The sequence below is a fragment of the Lepidothrix coronata genome, unplaced genomic scaffold, assembly GCF_001604755.1.
Source record: "Lepidothrix coronata isolate B3197 unplaced genomic scaffold, Lepidothrix_coronata-1.0 Scaffold44, whole genome shotgun sequence".
Classification (NCBI taxonomy): Eukaryota; Metazoa; Chordata; class Aves; order Passeriformes; family Pipridae; genus Lepidothrix; species Lepidothrix coronata.
In genome coordinates this window covers 1,158,742-1,167,221 of record NW_016690224.1, presented here as the reverse complement: position 1 = coordinate 1,167,221, position 8,480 = coordinate 1,158,742, and the positions used below count along the sequence as shown (strand labels likewise).

Sequence of the window (8,480 nt, the reverse complement as noted above, 5' to 3'; positions counted from 1 at the left end):
CCCCCCCCCGGCCCCCCCCCCCCCCCCCCCGGCCCCCCCCCTTCCCCTCCATCCTCCCGCTCCCTCCCGCCCGCCGCCAGCCCCGCGCCCGCCGCCGCCACCGACCTGGAGCCGGCGGACATCAAACCGTGTCCGGTATCGACACATCGATCCCACCTCGGCGGCCATCTTGGGGGAGCCCGGTGGCGCGGAGGGGGCGCGGAGCCGCGCGGACCGGGGGGGGTCTGCCCGCCCGCCCCCACCGGGGACGGCCCCGCGCTGGGGAGGGAGGGGGAACCCCCCCGGTCCACCCCCCTTCCCCTCGGGACCACCCCTTTCCCCCCCGATCCACCCCTCTCCCCACCGGGACCACCCCCGAGCATCGCCCCCCGTCACTCCAGGACCAACCCCCCCCACATCCGTGGATCTCCGTACGGGGAAGGGTCGCGGAGCCCTCCGGGTGATGGTGGGTTTTTTTCCCAGCCCAATCGAGGCTTTTAGCTGGAAAATCGCCAGCCGGAAGCCGCCGGTTAAACTTTTCCAGGGTTTTTTTGGTTTGTTTTTTTTTTTTTTCCTTCCCCTAATCTGACCCATCCAGCACCTTTGACCTGCCGGGAATGGCTACAGCAAACACGCTCTGAGCGCTCCGCGGCCAGAAACACCCCGGGTTCAGAAACACGCCGAGTTCAGGCTGGTTTAGGGCTGCATTTTTAAATTTCTCAGTGCGGTGGGCTCTGAGGAATCCAAACAACTTCAGCAGAGGAACAGAGCCCACCCAGCAGCACCTGTACCTGGAATTCCCACTCTGCTTCCCCACCGCAGGAAAAGAACTTTACAGTTTCAGCCCCAAGTTGTCCCATAGCCTGTTGCACTGATCACCCCGACCCCCAAAGGGCTTGGACAATCAATTCCCAATCCCCTGGGAAGCGGTAAGCCCTCAGCAGAACCGAGTTTGCACTGAAGGGACCCCAACCATGCTGGCTGTGACTCGTTTTTGAGCAGAAAAGGACGGAGCTGCCCCTCGGGTCCTTTTTGCAGGCGGGTATTTGCAGACCAAGCAAGTGCAGCAGTTTAATATTCCTGCCAAGGAGCAGGTAACACCCCGGGCTGCTGTGCAGACATGTGCACGTCTCTGCTCGTGGAGGAGCCCAGGGGCTCCTCCCAGGCTGGGACACAAATCCACATGCCAGCTCCCCTCCCCGAGACAAGCTCATTCCCCACCACCACCCCACGGAGGGGGATATAATCCTGAAGTGTTCCCAGGGGTTCACAAGCTGCTTTGCCTCCAAAACTGCAGAGGATGAGGGCAGCAAGCAGCAGCCACCTTGTTCACCACTGTCCTGCTCCCCCTGTCTTACCTGTCACCTTTTGATCCCTGTACTCCAAAGGGCTGGAGGGAGCATGGACACCAGCAAACCCAGACACGCTCCTGTAGTGGTCACTCATAGTCCTTCACTGTTCCCAAAGCTCTCAGCTCCTTTTGGTGCAGCAGATCCTGCAGTGCTGAAGCCTCTCTCTGCATGTAGCTGGGGAAGAAACAGTCCCTCACTGCCCAGATAAAATTCTGTTGCTATTCCCTGCATTTTGCAGGACTCTTGGGATTCCACTAAAAAGCACCATTTGCGTTCCGAAGACATCAAAGAAAAGGAACACCCTTCAAACTGCTCCCTGCTCTGCAGGTGCTTGCAATTGTCACAGGGACAGGTCTGCTCCTGGGCCAGGAAAACTGTCCAAAAGGGTAAGGTAGACACCCAAAGTGACCTTGGCCCCACTCTGTAGCACAAACAGCCAAGAAAATGATCTTGTTCTTCTCATCTCTTGTTCTTCTCATCTCCTCCACTCAGAGAAACTCAGGAGTCGCTCACGATCCCACAATTGCAAAATGCCTCAGGCAGAAGAACAAGTGAACAGAAAATCAGAGTTCAAAGAAAGGATTTGCAGGAGCAGAGGCAGTTTGTGTCAGAGAGAGCCTGGATGTTCCTGCAAGCCCTGTCAGCTTCTTCTTCACCTCCAGAGCTGGCTGCAGAAGGGGTTCCCATGGCAGATCCTTCTCATGGTCCCACAACAAAAACATCCCCCTGGAACTGGGGGACCCCAGATGAAAATGCTGAGCTGAAATTTCAACCCTGTTGACATCAACAACAATTTTCATGGTGCTCTGAGACCCCAACCACATGTTCTGCCCCTCCTTGGGGACACCCAAGTCAAACCTCCTTACTTTGCTTAGGGAACCCAGGTGCTATAAATAGATTTTCTTACCCCCACAATCAGGGAGTAGAAACCACTGGGAGTCGTTGAGGTTTGTAATGAGATTGGGGTTGCTGGTGGTACCAGGCAGCTGCTTCACCTCTGGCTTAATGAGACTGTAATTAGCCAGGGGTGGGAGCACAGGCTGTGCAAGGGGAGATCCCACGTGGGAATTCATTTCCATCCCTCCCTCAGGGCCAGGGGGGGGTTTGCTTATAGATGGATCAGTAAACCAGGTGGGATGGGTGGTCTTTGCTGGGGGTGAGCTGGTTTCTGCTCTTTGATGCAAATGTGTCCTGTCTGTGCCAGCAACAGGGATTGTCCAGTCTGTCCATGACTAAAATCCTGCAGGAATCTGCTGCTGGACCCCATCAGGACAGGTCCCAGGCAGGGAGACTTTCTCCTGCGCCCACAAAGCTGATCTCACACCCATAAATCACCTCCCTGCTCTGCTGCCCAGGGAACAGAGAAGCCTGCTCATAAATCAGGAATAAAACTAACTTGGCATCTTTGGTGAGCAAATTAAATTGTGGGCTTTGGAGGAATGTTTCTGTTTGGCCGAATCATTAATAAATCAATGGGAGCCATAAGGAAGAGGAGAGGGACTGTGCCCTGTGCCACACAGAGAGCTGTAGGGTGGCACGAACCATCCCCACCCCTGTGTCCCTTCAGGCAGTGCACAGGGGCCCTGGAGCACCCCAGGGAGAGCAGGGAGACCCCGATCCTACACTCCCCTCCCATGTAGGGCTCACCCACCCCAGGGGACGCTGCGAGGCGCAGGTTAATAAATCAGTTTGTTTCCAGCCCGGTTTGCTTTGTGCGCCTGACAATAGACCGTTGTAAATGGCAGCCCCTTGCCTCCTCTACTGAAAGGCTTTTAATTAAAATATGGAAGGGGCTTTTCTGTGTACTTAAAAAAAAAAAAAAAAGGAGATTTCAGCACACTCCCATTCCAATTCTAGGCATTAATTTATTCCTGCCTTCCTGGCGTTTGTGATCCATGTCTTTGTGCAATGGTCCAGCCCCATTAGGCAGTCGAGGGGCGATGCTGGGAGCAAGAGTCATGTGGCAGTAGGGCTGGAGAGCCAGTGGTGGTGAGGAGCCAGTGGTGATGGTGAAACAGTTGTGGTGGTGAACCAGTGGTGGTGGTGAGCCAGAAATGATGGTGAGCCATCAGTGACGTGAGCTCACTCAGTCGCCTTGTCCCAAGGTTGGGCAGAGGGACACCAGGAACCCCACTGTGGGACAGTGGTGCCATCAGGGCAAGTGGGAATGTGTCAGGCCCTGGAACTGCCCAGGAACTCAGGCCCAGCTTCAGCCCTGGGCACAGAGAAGAAAGACCCTCATGGGGATGCAGACTGCTGCTCCCAGAACTCTATCCCCATCCCGTGCCAGGGAAGGCAGTGAAGCCCCTGCCAGCTGTCACTGAGCAGGTTTGGTCCTGGGGTTCCAGAAACCCTGTCAGGGGTCCTGCTGCCTCCCCCATGCCACCATTGTTTTGGGGGTCGGTTTTTTGCCTTCTCCAACAGGAAAGGCTGGGGCCATGCCAGGGCTCTGCCTTGCCCTCCAGCAGTGAGGTACGAGCCATCCCAGTGTCTCCCACATCCTCACAAATGATTTAGAGTGTTCGATAGTTGTGGATGCCTCATCCCTGGAAGTGTTCAAGGACAGGTTGGACGGGGCTTGGAGCAACCTGGTCTAGTGGAAGGTGTCCCTTCCCGTGACAGGGGGGTTTGAGCGGGATGGGGGTTTTAACAACCCAAACCATTCCGTGATAGCACAGAAGCCCATCACCAGAGGTGATGGAGCTTCATGACCATCTCCCCTCTCCTTGCAGCCCCTCTCCCCCACCCCTTTGCCCCCATCCTTCCTCTCCCCCTATCCCTTTTCCCCCCATCCCTCTCCTCTCTCCCCCGGGCCCGGGCAGCGCCCGCACCGCGCCCGTTACAACGTCGCCACCTGGCGGCCACCGCGGTAACTGCAGCACACGGAGGGGACACGGAGGGGACACGGAGGGGACACGACTGGTCACGGCGGGGACACCCCGAGGGGGACGCTAAGGGACATGGGGGGCACAGGAGTGCAGGGTGAGGCACCTCGGGGGCACAGCACCCCTCCGTCTCCCCTCGGTGCCCGCGGGATATGTGTTGAGCTGTGCCCGGTCTCAGCCCTCGCTGCCCTCCAGGATGCACAGTGAGGGTGCTCGGCCTCTCCACCAGCTGCCTTTCTGCCACGGCTACTTCTTTCCAGGCACATGCTCCCTACAATTAGCACATGCTTTTTAATTAATTTTCCTCTTTTATTGCTTTGCCCAAATTATCTCGACTCTGTTCGCGTGCGCTCAGCGGATAACGCTGCTATTTATGGCTTTCCCTGTCAGTGCTGTGGCTCAGGAGGCCAGGACAGAGACCTCTCCCTTGGGCTGCATCCTGTTGGCAATGCAAGGCACAGCCCTGGGACAGGTCAGGAGCTCAGGGATGGGGAATCATCTGTTCTTGTCCCCATCCTCAGGCCACCTACCCCCTGGCTCTGTTTGGTGGGTGGCAGCTCTTCCCCAGACCCCTGGGCTGGACAAAGCCTCCTGGCCACAACCACGGTGATATATCCTTCTGACGGAAAACAGAGCTGAATCAGGCAAAACTGCTGAATTAAATCTGTCTGGAAGAAGCTGTTAAACATGGAAACCTTCTGAACATGAAGGGGAGAGGGATAAAATCCTCCGAAAGCTCCTGAGGATGCTGCCAGCAGAAAGGGGCTGTGGAGGGGTGTGATGAGCAAGGGAAGGATTTTCCCAAAGCTCCACGCAGTGGGAACTGAGGTGCAGGGATGTGACAGAGGGCACAAAAGCCGACTGAGGCAGAGGAGATGAATTCCAGCCACCAGCCAGCACTGGGACACACAGGTCACCCCACGGCCCCCCTCAGTGGGAATGGGGTGACCACCACTGCCAGCTTCAAACTGCAGCTCTGAGCTGCACAGGAATCCATCCTTCTACCTTTAATGAGCTTTCTCCCTTTGAAAATAATCATTACCAATAAACAAATATAGCAGCCAGTGTATATAAGCATCAAATTAAGTAGCTACATGCATTTGTTATATTTGATATAGCCTTGTTAACTGAAATTCCTGGGTTTGGAATACGTATTGATTTCAGCAAACATATATTATTTTACTGTAAGTACCAACAGCCATTGTAGTTAATATACAACAGTTTAATTTAAAATGCATTAGTTTAATAAAAATGCATAAAACAGAAGGGAATTGCATTAGCTCCAATAAAAAATTCAATTTCATAAATATTATCCAGTGTTAAAATGCATTGATTTCCTGGGAAAATGTATTGGTCAGAGGTAATTTACATTGGTTTGGGTGGGAGCGTCCTGGTGTGTATACATATGTATTAGTTTAGTCAAATGTGTCTGATCACAGAAAAAAATATAGGTTGGAGCAAGGGATATTCGTAAGGAAATGGTGTGGAGCGAGCAGCGGCACGGGCTGGCTCTGGAGCATCCTGCCCCAGTGGTGTGGCTGTGCCGGGGCCTGGACACCCCCAAACCAGCTCTGTGGATGCTCAGACTCGGGAACACCACGTTGCTGCCGGGATTCCCGGGACACAGGGAGCCCATTATCAGCCCCGGGCAGGACTTGGCTGGGGCGCAGGGACACGTCTGGCTCAGGCTGAGCACACGCCTGGCAGAGAGCGGGGGTTAATCAAATCCTTTTGACTCCGTTTTTTATCGAGCTCAAGAGGGGCTGGCCTATTAATTAGAAAGGCTTTTTCATGTAAAACACAGGCTCTTTTGCAGATAAGAAGGGACGATGCTTGATTCTGCCGTGGCACGGATACGTGTGTTATTCCCTGACATCCATTCACGGGCTGCAGCCACTTCCCACAGCTCTTTTGTTCACTACAGGGCTCCAGAGGCACATATGGACATACAGACATATTTAAAGCACTCAGGTTTTCCTGGGTGCCAATAAGTCCCCTGATATCCACAGTGGGAAAAGGATACATACAACTCCTGGAGGTGCCTCCGTCCATAGGATGGACCGGAATCCTTGTGGGGAGCAGGATCTGGCCCGTGCAGCACAGAGGATTGCAGCTGACAGCAAGAAGCGAGCAGTGGAGCAGAGGAACTGTCTTACAAATTTCAACAGAAATCCAGGCAACCACCTGCACCCCATCCCATCCCAGATTTCTGTGCCCCTTCGGCACCACCAATCCCTTAAAGCCCCCAGTCACCATCTCATCCCAATTACAACCTGGGCAACACTGGGGAGAGACCCAGGTCTGGCCTCTTCCAGGCTGGGCAGGCAGAAATGCTTATTCCCAAAAAAACTCATATTCTGGGAGATCTCCATGGCTCCAGGAATGCCTCCTGCACCGCCAGCCATGCCCGGCACGGACACGGAGCCGGGGACGGGAGCGCCCAGGCGGCGCCGGCGGCTCCATGGCCAACCGGTCCCGTTAAACCACCACACATCACTTCCCTGATGCTTATGGATTTTTCCTTAATGCCACAAATTAAGGTAATTGGGCTCGGCTGGCCGATGAATCCAGCTGAACTTGTCAGGAGGAGGGAGCGGCCATGCTGAGATTGATCCCCCTCATCCCTGGCTGTGCCCGGGGCCGGTCCTGGCCCCAGCTCTGCCACCGCGGTTCTCTCTCCTGCCCTTTTGCTCACGCAGACCCCAAACCACACCCTGAAATCCCTTCCGTGAGCTGCAGCTCCATCCAGATGAGGCAGTCATTCCGGGATCAGGAGTTTTCTCCTCTCCAGGCACTTTTCCCAACATGTTTCCCTGCTGCCTACAGAAATCCTCCCTGTAATGCCATCCTTGCTGGCTCGGCTGCGGCAGCCGGGCAGCGAGGTGAGACAGAGCAGCGAGTGCCAGGGATTAAACATGATATTTGTGTCCTCTGGGAGAACAAGGGCAGCGTCTGGGCAGAGCCTGGAGCTCTGGGGATCTGGTTTCACAGTGCCTTTTGTTCCCAGCCTTGTCCCAGACCTCCAACCTCCTCGGCATGCAGAGGGGATGATGCCAGGAGCGAGGCTGGCAGCCCCCTGTGCCAGCCACTGGGTCATGGCCATGCCAGGCACCACAGAGCTTGGGGGGCTGATGGGCATCGTTGGGCTGCCAGCACCATTCCCACCCCAGCATTCCCACTCATCCACCTCCAGCCTCATCACGGGCAAGGCGAGAGGGAGGGGAGATAAAATAAACAGGCTAAAAATACTGAAGACAAAAGGGAACCACCAAATAGCCCAGTCCCGGCAACCATCGATCCTGCTCCATGAGAGCAGTTCACATGGAAGAGGTTTTGTGGGATTGCTGCCTGCCTACCGTGGGTTCCATGGCTCCTGCTGCAGCCTCTGGACAGGGCGGTTGTGCCACGGCCAGGGTGGCTGTGCCACGTCCAGCTGGTCAGTCATGGCATCCAGGCGGTGTGAGTGGCATCACTCCCAGGTGCTGCAGGATGTGTCCCTGGGACAGAGCCCAGGATGGGGAGAGTTAAATGTGTGTATCTCTGGGACCAGGGTGAGCAAGTGTTTGGCTTAACTGGGTGACAGGTGCCTCAGTGGGGGGTGACACTTGAGAGAGGAGCCCTTGGTGCCTGCCCGGCTTTGTGAGAGCTCAGCATCCACCTCTGGCGTCGTCCCGGACAGGGCTGCAGCAGGATGGTCCCTGTTCGGCCACAGACGGAGTGACCAGGCAGCTGCTCCTGCTCTTGGAGCATCCCAAGCGAAGGCATTCCAGGGCAGGGGGGCTCCTCCACCTCCAGCAGCTGAGCAGAGCCCAGCTTTGCCATGCCAATGCTGCAATGGGGCACCAAGCATCCAAAAGATGCCTGGCAGGACTGAGGGAAAACTCCACAACGCTTGCAGGATTGTAGCCGGGAGTCCCCTGGGGCCAGGCCCTCCCTGCATGTCCCAACAGAGGGGACAAGCCCAGCCCCAGCCCGAGTGACAAAGGCAGGTGGGGCTGCTCCCGTGCAGTCCAGGGTCAGCATCCCCAGGGTGGGAGCCGGGGGCCGCCTGGCACTTGGTTAACCTTGAAACCCTCCAGGGCTCACATGTCACGTCAGCCGGTGACAACAACAAGCTGCTATTCCAGATTAGAGAGGGGGAGGGCCAGAGAAAGGCAGAGACAACAGGGTTGGGGGCGGCCAACTCACCTATTACAGCCAAAACTGGGCATGGGGCTATTTTTAACCCAGAGGGGGGTGTATTTATTGTTTGAGCCGGGGGGAG

The 8,480-nt window shown here is 55.9% G+C and overlaps 1 protein-coding gene across 3 annotated transcripts in view; it reads right to left on the bottom strand.

Moving 5' to 3' along the window:
- CUX2 (cut like homeobox 2) overlaps positions 1-1,536 on the bottom strand; it is a 68,811-nt gene extending 67,275 nt beyond the window's left edge. Inside the window, exon 1 of one of the 3 annotated variants that reach the window (XM_017814421.1) lies at positions 1,338-1,536. The gene's annotated coding sequence lies outside the window, so the exon portion shown is untranslated. Of the gene's footprint in view, positions 1-414; positions 465-1,337 lie in introns of those variants that run through there. The other 2 variants (XM_017814424.1, XM_017814422.1) reach the window with 2 other exon arrangements.
- Positions 1,537-8,480: the final 6,944 nt, after the last annotated feature.